Here is a 20163-nt window from a genome sequence, read left to right as displayed (position 1 = left end):
CTCTGCAGCAGGATTTAAGGTGCACCCTCACATTCTTCTCCTGTTCACAGCGCACACCCCTGCTGCACACCCGGCCTCCTGTAGAACCAGGAGCCAAGCAACCCGCTGTGGTGCCACTGCTTTGTGCAAATCCCAGAGCGGGTTAGCTAGAAGTGGGCACTGCCAGCTGCCAAAAATGGGTGCTCAGAGCAGATCCCATCCAGGAGCCTGCCCCACACCAAATACGGGCTGTGGCATGAGTTAAAACGAGGAGCACCAGAAAATAATAGACCTTGCATGAAGAAGAACAATAATAAGCAGCCATAAAACACCTTTCATTTGCAGATCACAGAGGCGTCCCAAGCACTCGTTAACGCGGCCTTGCAGCATCCCTGCCCCATAAGCAGAGCGGGGCGATGGTTATTCTATCTGCTGGCATGTGGCCACATGTCCTTGCAGGCACCTGCAGAGGGAACTGGCTTGCAAAGCTGGTCCTGTTCCACCCCTCGTGGCTGTGCTGCAGGGCTCGCTGTCACCACTGCCAGCAGGGCTCCAGTGTCTGCTTGCCCAGCAGGCAGGGGATGGTGGGCCTGGATGATGAGAGCAGAACTCAGTCAGGATACAATTCACTGATGCCTTGTTTTTTTTCTGTTATTTTCTATGAGCCAATTGTTATTTAGCTGGGGAAAAGAAATGTCAGCCAGGCAGGTGAATTAAGGGTTGGGGAGATTGTCGTCTGCTTCAGGACGTGGGGAGCGCTGGAGGGGTGGGACCTGAGAGCTGCAGATGACATTCCCTCACTCCGACTTCTGCATGCCAGAGTCATTTCCTTCGTTATCAATAACCTTGTTTATAACCTTTGTTTCATGATTCAGCTTTTCTGCAGTCAACTCCGATGGCCATCAGAGCAGGGCAGCATCACATTTCAGCAGGGAGATGCAGCGGGGTGGTGCGGCTCAGGGATGCTCCCGGTTGGGTTCATGAAGCAGAAGATACCTTGCAGAGCACCGCTCTTTTTGGAGAGTTCTCATTTCTCAGATCCCAAACTGCCTGGAGCTCCCTCTGTGCAAATCCCCACCCACTGCATGCCCAGCCAGAAACACTGGTGCCTCATCACCATGTACATGGCCCTGTCCAGGCCCAAAGGAACAGGCAAGCTCGGTTTTCCCGGTTCCTCTCCTCCTTCTTCTTGCCTGTAGGTCAGAAGATCAGACGTGCGCTGCTCCTGGAGCCCTACCAGCAGCACAACTACTGCTTTTACATCTACGGTGAGACTCACTGCCAAGAAAAATCTCCTAGGGAAAGTCCTGCGTGCCCAGTTCTATCCCTCACACCACCGGGTGATGTGTCCCGTGAGCAGCACAGCCCTCCTTGCTGTCCACGGCCATGCTGTATCCTCTCATTACGTGTAAGTGATGCTTAAATGGGCTGCTTTGGAGCGGGTCGGCCTGCAGCATCCTGAGGACGTGCACCGAGGAAAGAGCAGCTGGCTGTCAGGTCACAAAGCGTGCACACAGCTCCACGATTTGCTCCTGTCTGCCTCGTCACACCTCATCCCCCCCATCGTCCTGCAGACTCGGTTTGCTGATGCAAAATAGGAGTGAGATGTGGGCTGCGGTGTGGGAGAGCCGTGACACCCCCAGGTAAGGGCTTGGCAGTGACAGCAGCGCTGGGGACAGGGGGGGCGGGTGGTTGATGGGTGGCTCTGAGGATGTTAGGGACACAGCGGGAGATGTGCCTGCGGTCTGGGGACAAGGGGGACCCGGGTGGGAGACGTGAGGTGTCCTGGGGACAGGGCGCCGTGACTCCGGGGGCACCGTGGGGGTCGGAGCGGCGGTGGCCGGGGCCGGTGTCGCCGCTGCCCCTCGGCGGCGCTTCGGGACGGAGCCGGGGGCTGTGTCGGCGGCTCCGGGCCGGCTCTGTCCGTCTGTCCGTCTGTCCGTCTGTCCGTCCGCCGCCGGCGGGGGGTGCGGCGCTCGGCGGGCGGGTTGCCATGGCAGTAGCCAGGCGGCGCGGCCCCGGAGCGTACCATGTGCGGCCGGCGGCGGGAGGCGGCGGAGGGGCCACGACGACGACGGCGGCGGCCGCTGCTGCTGCCCTGCGAGCTCCGCCACGGCGGGCACGGCGACCGGGAGCCGCTGCGTCAATGTAACGGCGGGAGGGGCGCGGGGGGACGCGGGGAGGGGGCGGCTCTGAGTGACATTCCCACGCCGCGCGTGGCGACCCGCCGCAGGGAGGGCGGGCGGGAGGGAGGGAGGGAGGTGTTAAAATGGCGGCGCGCAGCCGGCCCCCGTGCTAACCCGGCCCCCGTGGCTCGCCCCGCGCCGCCGCGCGAGGCACGGAGCGGCCCCCGCTGCCCGCTGAGCGCCGAGGTAAGGCCGCAAAGCGCGACCTGCACCGGGGAGCGGCTATGGGGGGGGGGTCGGGGCGCTGCGCCTTTGTGCGGGGCCGGGAGGAGCGGGGCTGTGCCTGGAGTTTGGGTTCTTTAGGGAGAAAAAGAGGAGGAAAAAGAAAAAAAAAACCCAAACAGACCCAAAGTAATTGCTGCCGGCAATTCAGCTCCGAGCGCTGCGGGAGGGTCCGGGGGTTCTCCCACCGCCATGCGCAGCGCAGCGGCTTCGGGAGGGAGAAAGGGGGGGGGGGGAGAGAGTGGAAGGAGGGAATTTCTTCTTGCTTTCTTTCTTTCTTTCTTTTTTTTTCCTTTTTTTTTTTTTTTTTTTTTTGGCCTCTTATTAAGACATGCGCATTTGTTCCTCCGTGCCACCGCACTGGAGTCTGCCTAGAAACAAAGAGCACAGCCTGGCGAAGTTGGGGCTGTCTCGGGAAGTGGCTGCCTTTGCCTTTCATTTCCCCTCTATTTTTATTATTATTTTTTTCTATTCCTTTTATTGTGTCGGTTTATTTTTTCCCTCCTTCCCTTCGCATCGTTTCGCCGTGCTGTGGATATTTCCACGTGTTATTCCCGTTCGGCTCTAGGCAGAACCCCCCCAATCCACCCCCACTGTCAGGCCCGGCTGTACGCATTTGGGAAAGTGCAGCCATGATAGATGGGGAACTTCTCCCTCTCCCACCCAGCCCCGTGCTCTGACACTTGGCTGGAGGTGTTGCCTTCCCTGGAGCCACCCCCATGCTGAATCATTGCGATGGCTGGGCAGCTCGGGGAGCAGCACTCCCCCCCCTCGTGCAGCCAGAGGTGCTGCGGGGTGAGGGGGGCGGTCAGGGACCTGTTGGCAGCGAGCAGCTCCGAGCTGGGATTGTGGCTGTTGCTCGGTGCTCAGCGCTGCCTTTGGGGGCTGTGAGGACCCGATCCTGCTCTGAGAGCTGTGGGTGAGCAGCGGGGTGGGCTGGTGGCTGTCAGCAGCGATCCCGAGGTGTGTTTGATCAGCAGCATCACGTCTGTGCTGTTTGCCTAAATCACTTGTTTACTCGTTGTCTGCCTTCCTTAACGACTTTACCTTTTGGGGGCTCAGGGCCACCACGTGTGTGTGTGTGTGTGATGCAAATGAAGGCGTTGCTCGGTGCTCCTGGATTTATTCCGAGGATGCCCAAAAGTTGGGAAGCGAGAGGTGGGATGAGACATTTGGAGCTGGGGTGTGTGGGGCAGGAGTAAATTGCAATGGTTGTTGGACATGCAACGCGATCCTGTAATTAGAGCGAGGTAATGGTCTGCGTGCCATGCTGGAGCTATCGAGTGTCTGTGCAGAGCAGTGGGAGTCGAGCTGGTTCTGCTGGGATTATGCAGTTGCAGAAGTAATGCTGTTTAACTTCTCATACAGCAGCTGCAGTGGGGTTGCAGGGATGTGTTCCCCTATGGGCCCTCCTTGTAGGATATTATGGGCCCTCCTTGTAGGATATTTTGCTTCTAGGGTAGTTTATGGAGCTGCAGTGGTGCTGCTCTCCAGGTTGGAGGAATACCTGACGTGGCACAGTGCTTCTCCTTGGAGCTTTATTTGCAAATTAAGGTTCAGATCACACAATTCATAGGAGGAAAAAGAACAGCCTCCCAGAGGAGCTGCTCATGGGTTCAGCTTTGCACACGCAGTTCACGCAGCTGAAGGGTTCTGTAATTTGGTCTTAAAACTTCCCTGCCCTCACCACGCTATACCCCGTATATATACCCCCATATTCCTGTTCCCAGGAGGTGTGTGCTGGGGCTGTGACTCTCTCTGCAGCAGGTGGGATCCTGGGGGGCTGCTGGGATCCGGGGCAGTGCAGCACATGTGAGCCCAGAGCAGAGCTGTGTGGGCACCAACCCTTTCTGCAAGTGCTAATTTCCCCTGGTGTGTGTATGTATATATAGAGAGACGTGGGTCATATTTAAATTAAGTCATTTTAAAGTAGTGATGGCCCAGAAAAGTTTTGAGAGCTATTTTGGCATTTGAGTGCTTCTATTTGAGAGACAATGGACTATGCAGAAGCTTCTAGATATTATGGGATGCACCTAGAGCAGGAGGAGGTGCAGCCTGTTCTCAGACACAACCTGTCTACTCAGAAGCAGCTGTGTTTTACAGATGTACCTTTCAGTCTGGATGCTGCTGTGCATCTCTAATGGCTCTGCACTGTGTTCTGGGTCCCAGGGGTTCAGAACAGCTCTGGCAGTCGCTGAGGAAGCTCCCTCTGGTTGCTGAGGTTTCCAGCAGTGCCTGGCCACAGCAGAAGTCCATGGTGATACCACCTCCTATACACCAAGGGCCCTCCGAGGAGAATGAGGTGGTGGATGTAGTGATGGGCCTCTTTTCTTCATGGGAATGTTACTGAAAAGTAGGGATGCTGTGGTGTTGGTGCTGCAGGAATGGGTGCAGTTTTACATCCACATAGGTGGTTTTCTGATAGCTTTCATGGCCAGTTCTGCTTTATAACCAACAGCAGCCTTCTCTGCCGCCTCATTCTGTGTTGAGGAGTAACTTGTGTTTTTTCTTATGTTTTCCAAATCTTGTTCTGTGCTCTTAAGGGAACGTTTAAGTGGGATTTAAACTTGTGATTGCAAATTCAAGGGAGTTTGGATGTCTTACCTCTTGCTGTATGGCTTGCAAGTCAGTTTTCAAGCTGCTGATGATGCAGAGAAAGAAATGGTCTTGCTTGGAGCCCTTTGCACCAGTCCCTTTACTATCCTCACTGGTTAAAAATAATCTTGCAGAGTAACAAGGAAGAGCGATACTCATTTTAACTGTTGCTGCTTTCCTGATTTGCTTCTCCATGTGGCCACGCAGCTGTGCTGGCACAGGGATGTGGGGTACACAAATAGGGCAGGGTGAGGGTTTTATTACCAGCACTGAGTTCCAGTGATGGTGAAAACTGCATTATTGCATCTTGCAAATGGCTTTCTTTGTGCACAAGGCAAAGCGTGCCTTTCCTAGGCTCTGCTACCTGCAGCTTGGTCACGAGCCCGAAAGCAAATTGAGATTTTATTTTGGCAAATGCAGGCACAGGTGATGATTGTGAATCTGCTGTCAGGTTTTGGTTGCTGGTGCCTGCAGCAGGACACCTGCCACACCAGTGGTTGGAGCTCGGCTTTGGCAAGGGAGCAAATCTTTGTGTGACTCAGATATGTTGGGAAGGAGCATGCAGCTTTTATGGGAGCAGGCTTTTCTGACCATGAGCTTACTAGAAATCACGTGTGGAAACTAAACCAAGAGCTAGAAGCACAGTGCTGGTCGATGAGAGGGAGGCTGTGTGCTGGAAAGCAGACTTTGCCTACGTCTGTTTCCAGATGTGGTTATAGGAGCTGTGGCTCTTAGGCTGTGCTGTACAGATGTAGACCCCATGTCCAAGTAAAGGAGATCTGCTACCTCAGGCAGACCTGGCATCCCAGCTCGGGGTTCCCAAGTCCACCTCCTGGCTGCCAAGAGGACAAAACAGCCTTTGAAAGTCGACAGAAACACTTGGCTGGACAGCAGTCATGGCTTGGGAGGGGAAAGAAGAGGATGGCTGTCTGTATTGAGCAGTGCATATTTGCTCTTAAAATCCCTTTAAAGCTCTGAAGCTCAAACTTGCAAATCACTCAATGCACTGTTTGCCACACATAATATTTCAGTGAGAAGTTTCAGCTCCGTATGGGGAGAATCAATGCAGGAATTGTTCCCTTTTAGGTGTCAGGGAAGCAGATACCTGTGTGTAACGCTTTATGGTGTGCTGTTTGCCCAATTATGTTTTGAATTGTTGTATTTCAACCTCCCGCGTCCTCCTCTGGTGCATTGCTCAGGGTTTAACTTGGTGTGTGCTTTGGGCACAGGCTGAATCGCACTCAGTGCCAGTGCCTTTATGATACCAGAATACTTAGGATTTCTCTGTTCACCTTGAGGCAGCACTGTGGGTATGCCAGACAGTGTGTTGGTCATTTTTCTCCCCGGAGCTGAATTCGTAGTGCCTGCTAAATGTAGAAACAGCATAAACAGACCCATTTTCTTTGCTTTCTCCTGCTTCACGCGTGCATGCAGATTGCTGCTCCTAGGTAAATGCTTTACTTCCATTTTTGCAGCTGGGTGCCTCTTGCCTGCTAAGCCGAGGCAGCGTTATTCCTCTAGCTTTGCACCCTCCCATTTTTCCGTGCCATCTTCCAACACGGGTAGGCGATGCTATCATCCCCCATTTGAAGCGGTGTCAGCAGATAGTTGTTATTTTCCTTTCTCCCATCCCGACGCTAAGTACCCACCACAGGGATGAGTCTATGGCATGGAGCAGATCCGAGCCTTGGCCTCCATTCTGTATGGCCCTGCAGGATAGCAGTGAGGTGCTCAGCTGCTCGTGTGCTTTTTGTCCCAGCACTTACACCGGGGACAGAGCTGCAAACGAGTGGCCTTCAGAGCTCGGTGTTCCGCGTCGGAGGGTTTCTGAATGCATAAAATCAGAGAGAATGTGTCTGTGTAATCCGATCTGTTCTTGAAAGCCTTGCGGAGGGCCGCATGCTGCAGACATAAGCTGTGTCAATAAGAACTCTATTCACTCTCGGAAAACAGCCTCGTGACCGGGTTTGACTGGCAGCCTTCCGAAGAAGGGAGGGCCTTTTTGGACAAGGAGCTCCGCTTTTGGCGGCACTTCTGACCGCCTTTTGGACTCCCGCTTATTGTTGTCGCCTCCGCCGTTAAGTTGGATTTAGCTTGGGTGGGATTTGGGCACGGCGTGATAACGGGAGCGACCTTCCTCAGCATGCAGCCCCACGGCAGCGCTTAGGAACGGGAAGGTGACGGATTGAAGAGAATATGAGGTAGGGCTGGGAAGCTGCTGTGTGTGGGAGGGTGTGCTCGCCTGTGCCTCATTGCAAAACGGCGGCACACAACGCCGCGTCCTTGTGAAAGTTGCAGATTGCAGTGGATAAAATGTGTGTTAGTGCACGTTTCTGGGCCGTCTGCATCGCTTTGGCAGATGTCTGTAATGCCCAGGAGTGCTGTACGGTGAAATTCTGCTTGCACTTAGGCTGGCATAAGTCTGCTCCGAAGCCCATGTCGTACTAATGGCTGTAATTTGGCCGCTTGGCATTATTGAAGGGAGAAAAAAACCAATCCCACCCAACAATAACCTTATTTTACTTTACGAAGTATTCTAGACCTGGCATATGTAGCCTTTTAAATCCTTGTAGGAAAAACCAGCTCGAGTTAATAAAAAACGATGGCTATGAGATTTCCTGAAAGCTGAATCTAAATCAAAATAGCAGACTGAGCTGCTGCCTTGCGTGTCGTGTTTGTGTAAATGGCATTTGGTTGCGTTACGTGCATGGTGTTCAACATTGCTGGAGTCTCCAAGCCAATCTCTGCTTTTCCCTTACTGCTGCTGGCAGAAGAGATGCCAGGCTGTCGGTTTTGCCCTGGCTTTTCCCTATGTGGGTCCCTTGGTCTACCTGGGGTCTCTGTGAAGCTGTGATTCTGGGATGAGCTCACCTATGTGCCTTGTGATTCCTGTCGTTGCGTAGGAAAACCTGAGGATATAATTGGGATGGAATATACACAAGGTTTAAAAAAAAAACAAAAAACCTTACACAAAGCTATTATTTGAAAGAAATGCAATTAGTTTTTAAGCCAATTGAGGCTTGACTTAATTTCTCAGCGTTTTCTGGTGAGAATGCAGTAAAACCAGAACGGACTCTTTAAAATATGCCTGCTCTGAACTAGGAATGAGGCTGCTGAAAGAACATGGCCGAGCCTGATCCTGTCTGTGAGAGCTGCAGTAAGAGACGGGTCCTGGGCTGGGTGGGGTGAGGATTGGGCCTTGGGAGAGCAGCGTGCAGCACAGGGCTGTGACACGCAGGGGCAGGAAATGCTGCTTGCTGCTGCTTGTAACTCAGGGAGGCTGCAGCTGGGTAATTTGTTTTTGCTTCCTGTTCCCGGTATGTTTGGGTCAAAAGTAGCAGTGTTTTTCCATATTAAGATGTTTGGCTTCATTCTGCGAGGCGGCGATAAATCTCATGCTGTGCACAACGCATTTCTTGTAGTTTGGAGGCTCTTTATTGCTGCCTTTGACTTTTAATTTGGATGGTGAAACCTTTATTAGGACCTTTCCTATCGCATAGACCTGCTTTTCAGGGGAGACTGAAAGCTTTTTTTTCCCCTCGCTCTGTTTTGGAAGGAGGCTTTGCCCTGACTCAGGGCCCTGCTCTGTTTATGTTACAACTTTTACCTAAAAGGCTTTTTGTTGTGTGTTTTTATTTTTTTTTTTTTTTTGAGGTAGAAAAAAGAAACAGTAGAACGGAGCTGTTAATGGGGTTACATGGTATCACGATGTGTCCTCTTCCCTGAAGGCTGCAGAGTTGAGGGTGATCTTCATAGGCACAGAGCAGCTGGCTGAGCATCCTTCCATCCTCCTCCTGGCTCTGAAGGGAGGAACAGGGCATGCAGGGCTGGTTCTGCTTGAGGTTTGGTCTGCCCTGCTGGGCTGGGGACTGCAGCTCTGGGGCTGTGTCGTAATATCAGGCAGCTTGTGCTCAGGTGCAGGGGTTGGAATGAGGATGCTGCTGAAGTGCAGATTTGTTTTGTGTGCCATGCTAGGTGGAAGGTTATACTTCTGAAAAGACCCTGAGATCCAGCCATGAGGTACAGGGAAGTTTCTAGTGTGTCTAACATTAGATTTACTTATATTCTGTATGGTGCCACCATCTTGTCCCTATAGGGATCCCAGAGCTGTTGCAATGGAGCTGGAGGGTGCCCAGGCCTGCAGGAGAGCATCTGCACAGGTGGGGCTGGGCTGGTCAGCAGCAGCCTTTTGCAGGGTGCTGGGGTTTCTAACTCAATAAAATGCTAACTGTTGTAGTTGTGTGCTGATTAATATTAGAGTAATGCTTAATGTAGGTGTTGCATAAGGCTATGAGCAAAGGCAGGTGCTTTTTACCAGCGGTAACTCCCTTTTTGAAACAAAAGGGCTGGACAATTGAATTGAGCTGATCCTGTGCTTCTGGAATTGGCCACAAACTACATTTCAAACAACTGCATGCAGACGCATGCTCTGTAAGCTTGGAAATGTATCGCCTTGCAGGGACCAGGTGAGCAAATGCAGTTGCTGAATAGAATTCAAACCTTATGAGAAGCCATTTAAGTTCAAAATCTCACATTGGTCACTGGTGGCAGGTGATTCTTTTTCAGTCCCCTTTGCCTTCAATACATGGGGATGCTGCTGCTCCCCTCCCTAGCTGAGCCTGAGTGATGGTGCACTGGTGGGAATTTCCTATTTCCTGGTGGCAAGGAAGCCATTAGAACTGCAGAACTTGTTCACAGAGTTATGCAGCAATTACCTAAAAAAGGGAAGATAGGATGCTTGTTCACTTAACACTACAAATGCTTTTTAAGGCGCCTAGTACAACAAAACTGCTGAGGGGGAGGAGTCCATTATAGTGATTATAGTCCAAATATAACATCTTCGTGTTGGGCAGGAAGTGAAGCTGACTACAAATGGGAGCAATACTGCAAGGTAAAAAAAACCCACCTGTATATTATGGAAGGTAAAAGGATGAATTTAAATTCATTTAATGTCAGTAATCTTTGTATTATTAGCTGTAATCTGCTGCTGAGAAGCACTCAGTCCTGACTTTTTTTCCCCCCCTACCTTTCCACAGAACAGCATTAATAAGAACGAAGTGTTTCTCCTGACCTCTGCCTTTAGACTGTGAGCTCCCAAGAGCACAAATTACCCTTCCGTATTTTTGGAAGGCATCTGTAGGTATTGAAACCTGCCACACAGAATGGCAGCGCAGCTCAAAATGTGCTGCTGCAATCCTGGGTCACCTAGCGAGGATCCCATCCTGTGCACTGCTTACACGAGGGAATGCAGTAGGGCTGCAGCTGGGTGTTAGGTGCGGGGCTGGTTTTAGGGCCCTCTTAAACCAGAATGTTTCCAACGAGGTTCTCAGTGAGGTGGTCTCAGGGGGAAGGCTTGCTGAGCTGGGAGACTGAGAGGGGTAACGCTGCGGGATTTGCTAATGTATGTCTTCCTGGAGATGTACCGAAGGGGAAATAGAGATGTAACACTATAGATGTGCCTGATGCAGTAACATTAGCTGGATCGTGGAGATAAAAGAGGTGAGACTGGCTTTAGGATTGTTGTTTGCGAAGATTGAGCTTTTAGTGTGAGGAAAGCAGAGCAGCCGTATCTGCCACCTTTAAGTGGGAGGTTATCGTGCTTGACTTCTTCCTTTTCTGAAGGAGAAGCTGGTGGCTGTCCCTGTGCATGCAAGTTTGCTTAGATTTCAGCAAGAATATGATGTCGTTCATCTTGGAGATTCAGGCAACCAGGAGAGAATTAAAGCATGAGATCTGCTTGCTCATGACCCGAATCCCCTAATCACAGCCTCGTGTAAGTGAAGGTCTTAGGCTGGGTTGAGTAGAGGGCATCTCCATGCAAGAAAACATACATCTGTCCTCAGCCTTCCAGAATTAGAGTTTCCTGGTGTTGAAATGTAGTTGTAAGGGTGCCCTTGCCTCGAGCCAGAACTGCTGTGTGTGCCTGTGTCAGGCACAGCACCGGAGCCATGGTGAGGGCAGGCCCTGGGGTGAGCCCGTGCCTTGTGGAACCCTGCCTTAATTTGGTGGACTCAGATCAGGGCCTTAATTTAACCTCTGTTCAGCCAGTTTTCTTTCTTTAATCTGAGGAGGAGCATTAATGTGGTTCATACAGTAGTGTGGCCACTTTCACTGACCCTGTGATTTGCTTCTGACTGTTCTCTGTGGATGTTTTTCATAGGGTGCCTCGCTAATGCCAAGCCAGTGGTAATCCCACACTTTGAACTTTGTGTTCGACTAATTCCGGATTGTGAGGCTGCAGCCAGAAATGTAAGATTAGCTGTTTTTTCAAGTAGGTGGCTAAACAGAAAAGGGAATTAAAAAAGAAGGAAAGGAATTTCATCCACTTTGGATGAACTGGTAAAGAAAAAAAGAGAAGTGTTTGGCTTCAGTGATAAACTGGAAAAATGATCCCGTTTTTGGCCCTGAGGTGAAGAACATTTTAGTCAAAAAAACATAGGGTTTGTTTATTTATTGGATGAGAGGTAGAGATACTTGGCCTTGAAGCACAGATTCAGCTGAGAGGTAGAGAAGAAAAACAAGGGAGGAGAAATGCTGCTGCTCCGCCGCTGCTCCCTTCTTGTGAAGGAGTGCTCCAGTTTTTCTTTTGAAACAAGCTGAGAATTCAGGTTAGTCACTGCAGAACTGAATAAATAATTTCTCTGAAAAACACCACCTTGTGATCGTAGCAGATAGAAAGGCAGATGAAAATGTTGCTGTGAGAGTACTTTAAAAGCACGGCTGGCTCAGATTGGCTGTTGTGTAAACCGGGGGAACATCTCTGTTTTTCGTTACCTGAGGATCCGGCCTGCATCTTGTTTTTCATCTCCTTTCTTAGCCCACCCCCGCCTCCTCCCATGATACAAAAGGTGAGTGTGTGCAGAGGATTTCTTGCAGCACGTGTTCAAGGACGGTTTTAGAGCTCTGAATTTGATCAGGAGGCTCCTCCTGGCCTCACAGGGCTGTTGTTTGCAGCTCCTGTGCATCTCATGCGAGGCTGTGCTGCTGGGCGCTGAGAAAATAGCTGCTCAGCATCACGTTGGGTACAGATCCTTGGGTTTTTGCTAAAAATGGGAGATGTGTTCAAACACTGTGCAGGTGTCCTTGAGAGCCAACGAACACCTGTGTTGTCACCTGAAGGTTGAATTTATAGAGAGCTGCCTGCTCAAATAAGCTGATAACAGGTTAGTTGCTAGTATCTGACTGATGGGCTGATATTTGCATTGCTGCTCTTAGTACGTCACTGAGGTCTAGGTCTTCTGGTTACGAGGTGGATGGAGCATGTTGGCCAGACCCCGCTCAGTGTGGGATCCCAGGCGGGGATGTATGGCTGGGGTGGGGGCTCAGAGCCTCATGGGCTGCCCGAGTCTAGGAAGGAACTTTGGGAGGTATACAGGGAGCTTGTGTCAAATGATGGATGGAGGAGAGGCAGGGCTGGGACCTGGACCAGTAGAAAGGCCTTTGAATCGATGGCAGCTTGTGAGGGAGCGGTGCCACAGGCATCAGCAGGAGCCTCGTTCTGTTTGGGGTTGAAGCATGGCTCCAGTGCGTGGTATTGCTGTCTTGTCTCTTTGCTGTAGGATGACTGACCCTTAGGTGACAGTGGATGATGGCTTAGGCCTAACTTTTGTTTTGATGTGAGGCCGGGACTCCATCTGAGGAAAAGCTGGTGTTTGTTCATTGAAGGTTTGTGTCTTGTGCAAGCACTGGGGTGGGGATTTGGCTTGCAGAATATGAAGCCAGTGTTTCACATTTGCTTTCTAGCTCTTGAATACACGTGTGCTTCTAAAGAACCTGCGGTTCTAAGGGAGGCTTTTGTCAATAAACTCTGGTGTTTGTACAGAGTGATCAAGAGTCTCATGGCTCTGCAGGGGGATGGGGTGCAGACAGGCCCGTGTTGGAGTCCCTGTGCGTTTGCTTTGCCCTTAAGGTAAAGGATTAGGCTTGAAGAAAAGGAACGAGGTCAGGTCTAGACCAAGAAGTAGACTCTGGAATCCAGCCAAAAGCGTAAGTGAGGTTTTTCCTGTAACAGCATCCTAGATGTGGCAGTTGTGTTGACTTAGCCGAAATGAGACTGACATCTGTAGGTCAGGCCTGATTAAAAGCAAAGGAGGGTGCAGAACAGCTCCGCAGAGTAAAGAGGATTTAAAGATAATGGCAGGGGGTGATGCGTGGCCCTTACTTGCGGAATTTGGCTTGGCCTTGGAGCTCTCACCCTGTGAGCAGGGAGCTGTCAGCCTGCAGAGCACTGTGGCTGCTGCTCTCTCCTTCTCTGCTTTGCAGTGGTCTTTGGATTCATCCCTTCTCTCCCAAGCCTGTGACTCATTAGATAGAAGCCTGGCTTCAGCTTCTACCTTGTACCATTCAAGGAAAGCCTTCCACGCAAACCTTTGGCTTGCTGTAAAGCCCTGTTGTAAAGACCGTGCCCACCCCTTGCTTTGTTGTACCAAAGGGTTAAATGCCTGGGTCTTTTGCTTGCTGCCACTGAAAGATGCGGCATTGCTGAACACTGTGTGCCAGAGGCTGCTTCAGAAAATATTTCTGTGTTCCTTATGACCTCTGCGTCTTTCTGCCTACCTTCAGTTGTGCTGGCTGCACAGGATGCTGGAGACTGTTTCTTTGCTAAGAGAGGGGGAAAGAAGAGAACAATTGCACTTCTGAAGCAATAACCCTTGTGCTTCACATTGTTTCCAAAACTGTGGTTCACTGCCACTAGTGGCTTCGCACATCCTGAATGTTCTGCTCTCTGAAAGGCACAGAGGGCTGCCATTATTTGAGATGGGTGAACTGAGTCGCAGGGAGGCCAAGTGACATACTACAAACACAATGAAGGAGCTTGATGATGATGCTGCTGCAGCCAGAATGCAGTCAGTGTCTTCCTGCTGTTTCCCTAGGAGGGGATGGTGAGCCTGGGGTGAGCTTTGGTGAGTATATGTAGTTTGCAGTCTGCTGCCAGCCTTGCAAGAGGGAGGCAGTCTGCGTCACAGCCAGCTACTGTCAGCTTCCCACCCCAAATGGCTGTGGCTGGGCTGGCCTCTAGCCTGGATCCAAAGGAGGGCTTGGATTTTCTCCTTGGGGACAGCAGCACAGTCTCAGTGCAGCTCTCCAGGTACTTGTGCTTATTTATTTGCTTGGAAGCATTCTAGGACTGCTCTACTGTTCTGACTTTTCCAGGATTATTTCTGTCAGTGGAAAAATGTCCAGTTTGGTTAGGTGAAAATTGATGTAGTAAAAATGTGAAAGGAAAGGGATGCTTCGTTTTTCCCTGAAGGAGGAGTTGGAGTTTCTAAATGAAAACCTTTTCTAAGCAAGATAAAAGTAGAGAATTACTTGATGGGGGAAGTACTGACTTCCCTCCCAGCCTTGGGTTGCCTTGAGTGAGGAGGAAGTGGGGAAATTGCCCTCAGCCACTTTGGACCAGCTCTACCCTGGTGCTTTTCCCGTGAAGTAAGCAGAGTTGCACCAGAGCTGCCTTAGACCCCTCTGAATTCAGGGCTTATGTGAATGGTATGAAGGTGTCAATGTAAATCCTGCCGCATGTTGCTCCCTTCTCTGTAGCCGTAGCACTGTGAAGTGCCCGCCGTGTTTCTTGGAGGTGCTCCTTGCATTCAGGCCTCGAGTCCAGCCAGGCAGCACTGGTTGTTGTTGTGGCTGTTCACATCAGTCCGTTAATAACTCCTACACTTGGGGAGATAACAGTGCAAGTGCTGATAGTGTTGCCCAGAGTTCTGGGCCTCTCTGTCAGGAGACCAGCAATTGTTAAGATTTTGTGGAAAATAAATGATCCTGGCTCTCATTGTAGTCCCTAAATTCATTTTCAGCTGTGACAAGGGCCAGGATTTAAACTCGGGTCCCCCAAAGTAAAACACAGTTAATTAGCCCACTCTATCATGTAGCCGTTCTCGGTTTAACAAAGGCAGTGCATTCAGCCAGACAGTTCTTGCTCATAAGCGTTGCTAACCTTTTGAGCTGCATGTATGGCAGCGTGCTTGTTCAGTGCCTAAAGTCCATATGTTTGCATTCCCTTTTCAGCGGTGCTTCTTAACCCCTGTGTACTGCCTCATTATAATGCTGCTGCTCTCTGAGAAACTTCTGGCACCTGTGTGTGTGTTAAGCTTGAATGATGATTTGTTACAGCAATGGCTGTGGGTCCCTACCAAGATCAGTCTGCTGCAGAATGAAAGGGGAGGGGGCTTGCACCCCAAGGAGCCCCCAGGGTAACACCCAGGATTATGTGACTTTGGTGTCAGTAACTGCCCCCTGTGTATGGAGATCATGCAGTGATGGAGGGATGAGTGAGATGGCCCCAGGCAGCTCTTGGTTTTGGGGCTGGAGGAAGGATGTGGGAGCCCTCGTCTTGAGTCCTTCGTTTCCTGTTCTTAGCCGAGCACATCTCTCAGGCTGCTAACCTGTTTGCGTCAGAGGCTGGTAAGCAAGAGCTCGGTACCGAGTGCTGATGTTGGAGATGGGTTGTGGAGAGGTGCAGCTCGCAGTAATCCAGTGGGAATAAAGAAGCCCTGCAGTAGGGGCTGTGCTGTTCCTGGTAGGACGGGGAGGTGATGGGTGCTTTTGTTTTCTGTCTCCCTGTTGGTTTGGGTTTAGCCTGGAACATTGGGGCAGGGCCATGTGCTTCTCAGACAGGGTGGGCTCTTTGGGAACTCTTATACCCAACTGCTGAACTCAGTCCTTTTGAAGATGGGCTGCTCGGATTAATGTTTGTTGTAGTTTAAATCCTCTGTACTACTGTGAGGCTGTACTGTCTTGAAATACTATGTTTCTACCTTGTGTAAGTTGTTTCCTAAATGGCATCTCAGCATTTAGCAAACTGGTACCTTAACATACATTTGGGGTAGGGGAAAGGGCCCTAGGTCTGGGTATAACCATTGGCAGCTCTCCAGAAGGATGTGCCTGCCTTTAAAAAGCCGAGGGCCTTGTTTTCAGACCACGACATCTATTTAGTTCCAAGCTGTTCAGCAAGTGCACGTACTTGGCTGCTTACCGAAACCTATACTTACTGATACTGTAATCCAGAGCTTGTGTTTGTGGGCGGTGCCGCTCGGTTGAATGCAATCCTTGCACAAAAAATCATCTGTATGTAGATATGAGAATGTGAACAGTGATGGCTGTGTGAGTGGATGGCGGGTCAAGACCCTCTGAAAATAGAAACATATTGATGTTGTTAGCAAAAGCTGCGGAGCGTGTTTTCCTTGAAAATGGTTATTCAATATTGTCCTCGGTGCCTTTGAATTAAACATACTGTAAGAAAGAGTTTGCTGGAATTCTGGCTGCACTGGAGGATTGGATATTGGGTACTCATTATCAGCAGCCAGAGACGGTGGCGTGACCTGCTGAGCAGACAGCAAGATGCATGGGCACTACCAGGAGGGAAATCTAAGACAAGAAAACGCATGGAAAAATATGTATAAGGAAAAGTTGCGCAGCCAGCCCTTATGCAGCAAATAAAGCAAGGTCTTGCTGACCTTGGCAGCTGTACAGGGCAGCGTTTGCATAAGAATGACTTGTGCTTAATATACTAGAGAAATTATTCAGGGACAAATATTCTCGCTTCATGCAGCATTGGGGATGCATCTTTTTATTCCATTTGCAACATAGAAACACAAATGCATTGCAGACCCCCCCCCCCGAAGTGCTTTCAGCTCCATGTCCTGTGGTCTGGAGAAGGAAACTCGGTGCTGTCCTCCTGCCCAAGCTGAGCTTTCAGTGCCCTTAGCAGTTCCCTTCTGCGGGGCTGGCAGTGGCTGGATGTGAAGGCAGCATGATGGGCATCTTCCTTAATTAGCCTGTGCGGTTTGTGTCTGCTAACAAGAGACCTGCTGTACTGCAGGCACGCAAAGCAGTAACGAGAAGGATTGGTAGGAAAATATCAGTGTGAAGGAGGGCGATGGCTTTATTCCTCTATGAAAATGTAGTTTTACTTGCAAATCCAGGCATCTGCAGCTCAGGAGGCGTAGGTGGGCTTGGGCTGTCCAACCCTTTGGTACTACCCCAGGGCTGGGCTGCTGGGTCCTGCCTGGCTGTGGGAAGGGGAGCTGTGTCCTGCAGAGCCCTGGCCCTGGGGCAGCTCTGCACCTCAGAGAAGTGCTTTGCTTTGCAGGCTGTGCTGTGGTGAAGTAAGCGGAGGGATCTCTATCTGCAGGCTGGCACAGGCATGGTGCACATTACATGGCAGGTGATAGGCACTGGTAAAGGGTTTTGTTGTTATTTTTTTACCCCTGACCTCTTTGTCAGCATTTCCCGTGCTCTGGTTCTTGTATACGGTTCTGAACCTAGCCAAGTACAGCTCACCTGCTATTCTGAGTGGGCAGGCGTTCCTGCAGAGCCTATCTGTGGTGGCTCCCCACATCAGAGCCTGGTCCCTCTCCAGCTGAGCTGGGACAGATGGACCCCGTGCTGGCTGCATGCTCAGTGTGCCCTGGGGCCCGGCCAGTCTCTGTGCTGCCACCAGCCTGGGCTCTGCGCCTTCTCAGCTCCACGTGGGCTGGCAGTCCCTGCCCTGCTCGACAGCATCAGCATTTCGCCGAGCTCTGCAGGTAGCATTGCTTGCAGATCTCACTGCTTACTCAGTACTGCTGCTTTTTGTGAGTTTTTTCTCACCTGCTGACAAGATCGGGGCCATAACAGTCCCTCTTCAATAGCAAATCTCGTCTTGTGAGTTCTGTCAGAGTAGGGTCTCCACGGGCTGTTTTGGGGGGATATCAGGAGAGGGCCAGAGATGGTGTTTGTTAGTATTGATCATGGGAAATGTAATTATTATGGGTATAAAGTGTTACATTAAAATGGGAGAGTTGAAAGCCGTCAATAGATCAATTCAGAGGCTGGGATGAAATGCTCAGACTTTCAAATAATAATCAGATTTCCAATAAAACCTCCGTTGTGTGTAATCAAAGGGGTTGCAATATTAAATCAGGTGTTAAGGGAATGATATTTAGAGGGTGCTGGAAGAACCAAGATCCAGGCAAAAAGAGGGTGAGCAGAGGCCCTGATGGGGCAGAAACGAAGTGTGGGAAATATATGAAACTAGCAACTAAAACCTTCGTTTTCTGACGCTACAAAGCATGTAGGAAGCACCACAGTTCCCATTCCCCAAATATATTTGCCCTAAATCCTAAAGGGATCACCTGGTGCTTACTGTGGGCTCTGCTCTTCCAAAGGTAACACTGCCATGAGATGGAGGAGAAAGCACTTCTGTGCTAGATCAGATGAATGAACTTCCTTGTTAGCTCTGGGCGTTTATTCCTAACCTGTGCCTGTGATGTGATTAGCTGTGAAGATGTAGCTGTGAAGCTCTCCGGAGCCTTAGAAGATGCATGTTTTAACAGTACGCTCTCACTTTGTTTTCTAATCCTGGTGGCAGCCTCTGCTGGTTAGTTCTTGAGGTTTAAATGCCGATTAGGTTAATGGATTGTAATGTAACCCCGCCCAGCTGCTCATCAGTCCCTTGGAAATGCCTTGTGATTGTGCTCAGTGTTGCTTAATTGCAAGCCCTGCCTTACCTGCGGACTGCAAGGCTGGAGCTTAACCTGCTCAGTGAGCAGCAGGGTGAGAGCAGCCCTCCTGGAGCCCTTATGTAAAGGTCTGTAACATTTCTACCTGGCGTTGTTGGGCAGAGGTAACTCGATCTTGTGCTGCAGCCCACAAGAAGGGCTGCTTTGTTAACAGAGCCTGAATGCGGGCTGCTTAAATTGTGGGTCTTATAGTCAAGGTCACCACTAATATATATATATATTATATATAAATATATATATGTATTTAATTGCAAGGGTTGAAAATGAGGCTCCTGCAAAAGGTTGGTTGGGAATTGCGACATTTCATCCCGCAATTGCTCTGTCACTCTGACCCTCCCCTTTGAGGGAGAAATAAGCTGCACATAAATCTTTAACTTACTGCTGACACTGGGAGTCCCTAAAAAGAAGTGTCTGAGAGGAGACTGATGCTCGGTCTGCAGCATATAGAAGTGTTGGGGGCAGGGAGATCTGAGCGTGCTCTTGGCCAAAGGCTCCAAGGGAGCTTATCTTCCTCCCTCATGTGGGGCTCTGAGGTCCTTGCCAGAGGATGCTGCGGGTGCGTGGAGCTCATACAAGTGCAGGGGAGACTGGATGAGGAGCAAATGAGCAGCTGGTTGGGGAAAACTCAGCAGGCAAACCACAGCGGGCTCAGGAGATCCTCCGAGTTAAAAATAGAGGGAGGCTGGGAGAGTATGGGGCTGGGAGATAGCGCATGTCTGCTTTGCTGTTGCTCTTGGGTGGCAGTGGGTGGCTGCTGGCTGCTCGTCCTTGGCTGGGCTCCATGGGAAGGGAGGGCCGTCCCTCCATGTCTGCTCGCTTCCTCAGCGGTGCTCTGAGCCGTGCTGTCCCGTGGGGGAGATGAGGGAGATTTGAGGATACGGGTTTTGCCGCAAGGAAAAGAGCATCCTGCTCCGAGGGAGCGCGGGTGGGGTGGTCCTGATGCGGAGGGGTTGGGGTTAAGTGGGGCCTCAGCATGAGCCTGGCGGGGCGGCAGCGATGCGTGCGCCGCGTCTGTGTCAAGTCCCAGTCCTGTTTTTCCTGACCTGAATGCATGGAACAGCTTGTTCTCTATTGTCTGTTAACCCTTACAAAGGCGCTTAATCTTGTTCTCTTTTGTTCTGCATTGGTTGTGCTCGGCGGGGTCAAGTCCCTGCTTTTGGTGCAGGGGCAGCGCCGCGCTCAATAGCCGTGTGCCGCACAGGGCTGAGCCGGTGACGGAGTTAATTGCCGAGTGCTGATGGCCCTCCCCAGCCGAGGATCTGCTCCCACGAGCTATTTAAGCCTCTGTTTCTTGTATCTCCATGCCAATCAGATTAGCCAGTGCCAGGAAACAGACCACGGCCTGCTTGCTCTTGAATGCACCCTTTTTTCCTTCTTACCTGTTTATCCCAGTCAAGTCACTTCCCGCTCCACCTGTTTTGTTGTGGTTTTTTTTGGTGTTTTTTTTTTCTTTTTTTAATGTAGCTGTGTTCCTTCCTTCTCGTTTTGTCTCCTCCTGGCCCATCCTGTCCCTCCCTGAGGCGATCTCGCTGCCTTCTGCCATGCAGCCCTGGCACTTCACAGAATGACCCGGGTTGGAAGGGACCTCAAGGATCATGTAGTTCCAACCCCCCTGCCTGGCAGGGCCACCAAACATACACATTTACTAGATCAGGTTGCCCAGGGCCCCGTCCAAC

The 20163-nt window shown here is 50.8% G+C and overlaps 1 protein-coding gene across 16 annotated transcripts in view; it reads left to right on the top strand.

The window, feature by feature from the left end:
- The first annotated feature begins 1072 nt into the window (after positions 1-1072).
- The window catches only part of MBNL3 (muscleblind like splicing regulator 3), an 86322-nt gene continuing 67231 nt past the window's right edge, over positions 1073-20163 (top strand). For 8 of the 16 annotated variants that reach the window (XR_001554586.1, XR_004307254.1, XR_001554585.1 and 5 more), the window contains exon 1: positions 2249-2351. The gene's annotated coding sequence lies outside the window, so the exon portion shown is untranslated. Of the gene's footprint in view, positions 1623-2019; positions 2128-2248; positions 2352-6953; positions 7184-20163 lie in introns of those variants that run through there. The other 8 variants (XM_032444614.1, XM_015860356.1, XM_015860363.2 and 5 more) reach the window with 8 other exon arrangements.

Source organism: Coturnix japonica, chromosome 4 (assembly GCF_001577835.2).
Source record: "Coturnix japonica isolate 7356 chromosome 4, Coturnix japonica 2.1, whole genome shotgun sequence".
Classification (NCBI taxonomy): domain Eukaryota; kingdom Metazoa; phylum Chordata; class Aves; order Galliformes; family Phasianidae; genus Coturnix; species Coturnix japonica.
The sequence above is the reverse complement of the archived record's forward strand: the minus strand, read 5'-3'. Positions and strand labels throughout refer to the sequence as shown.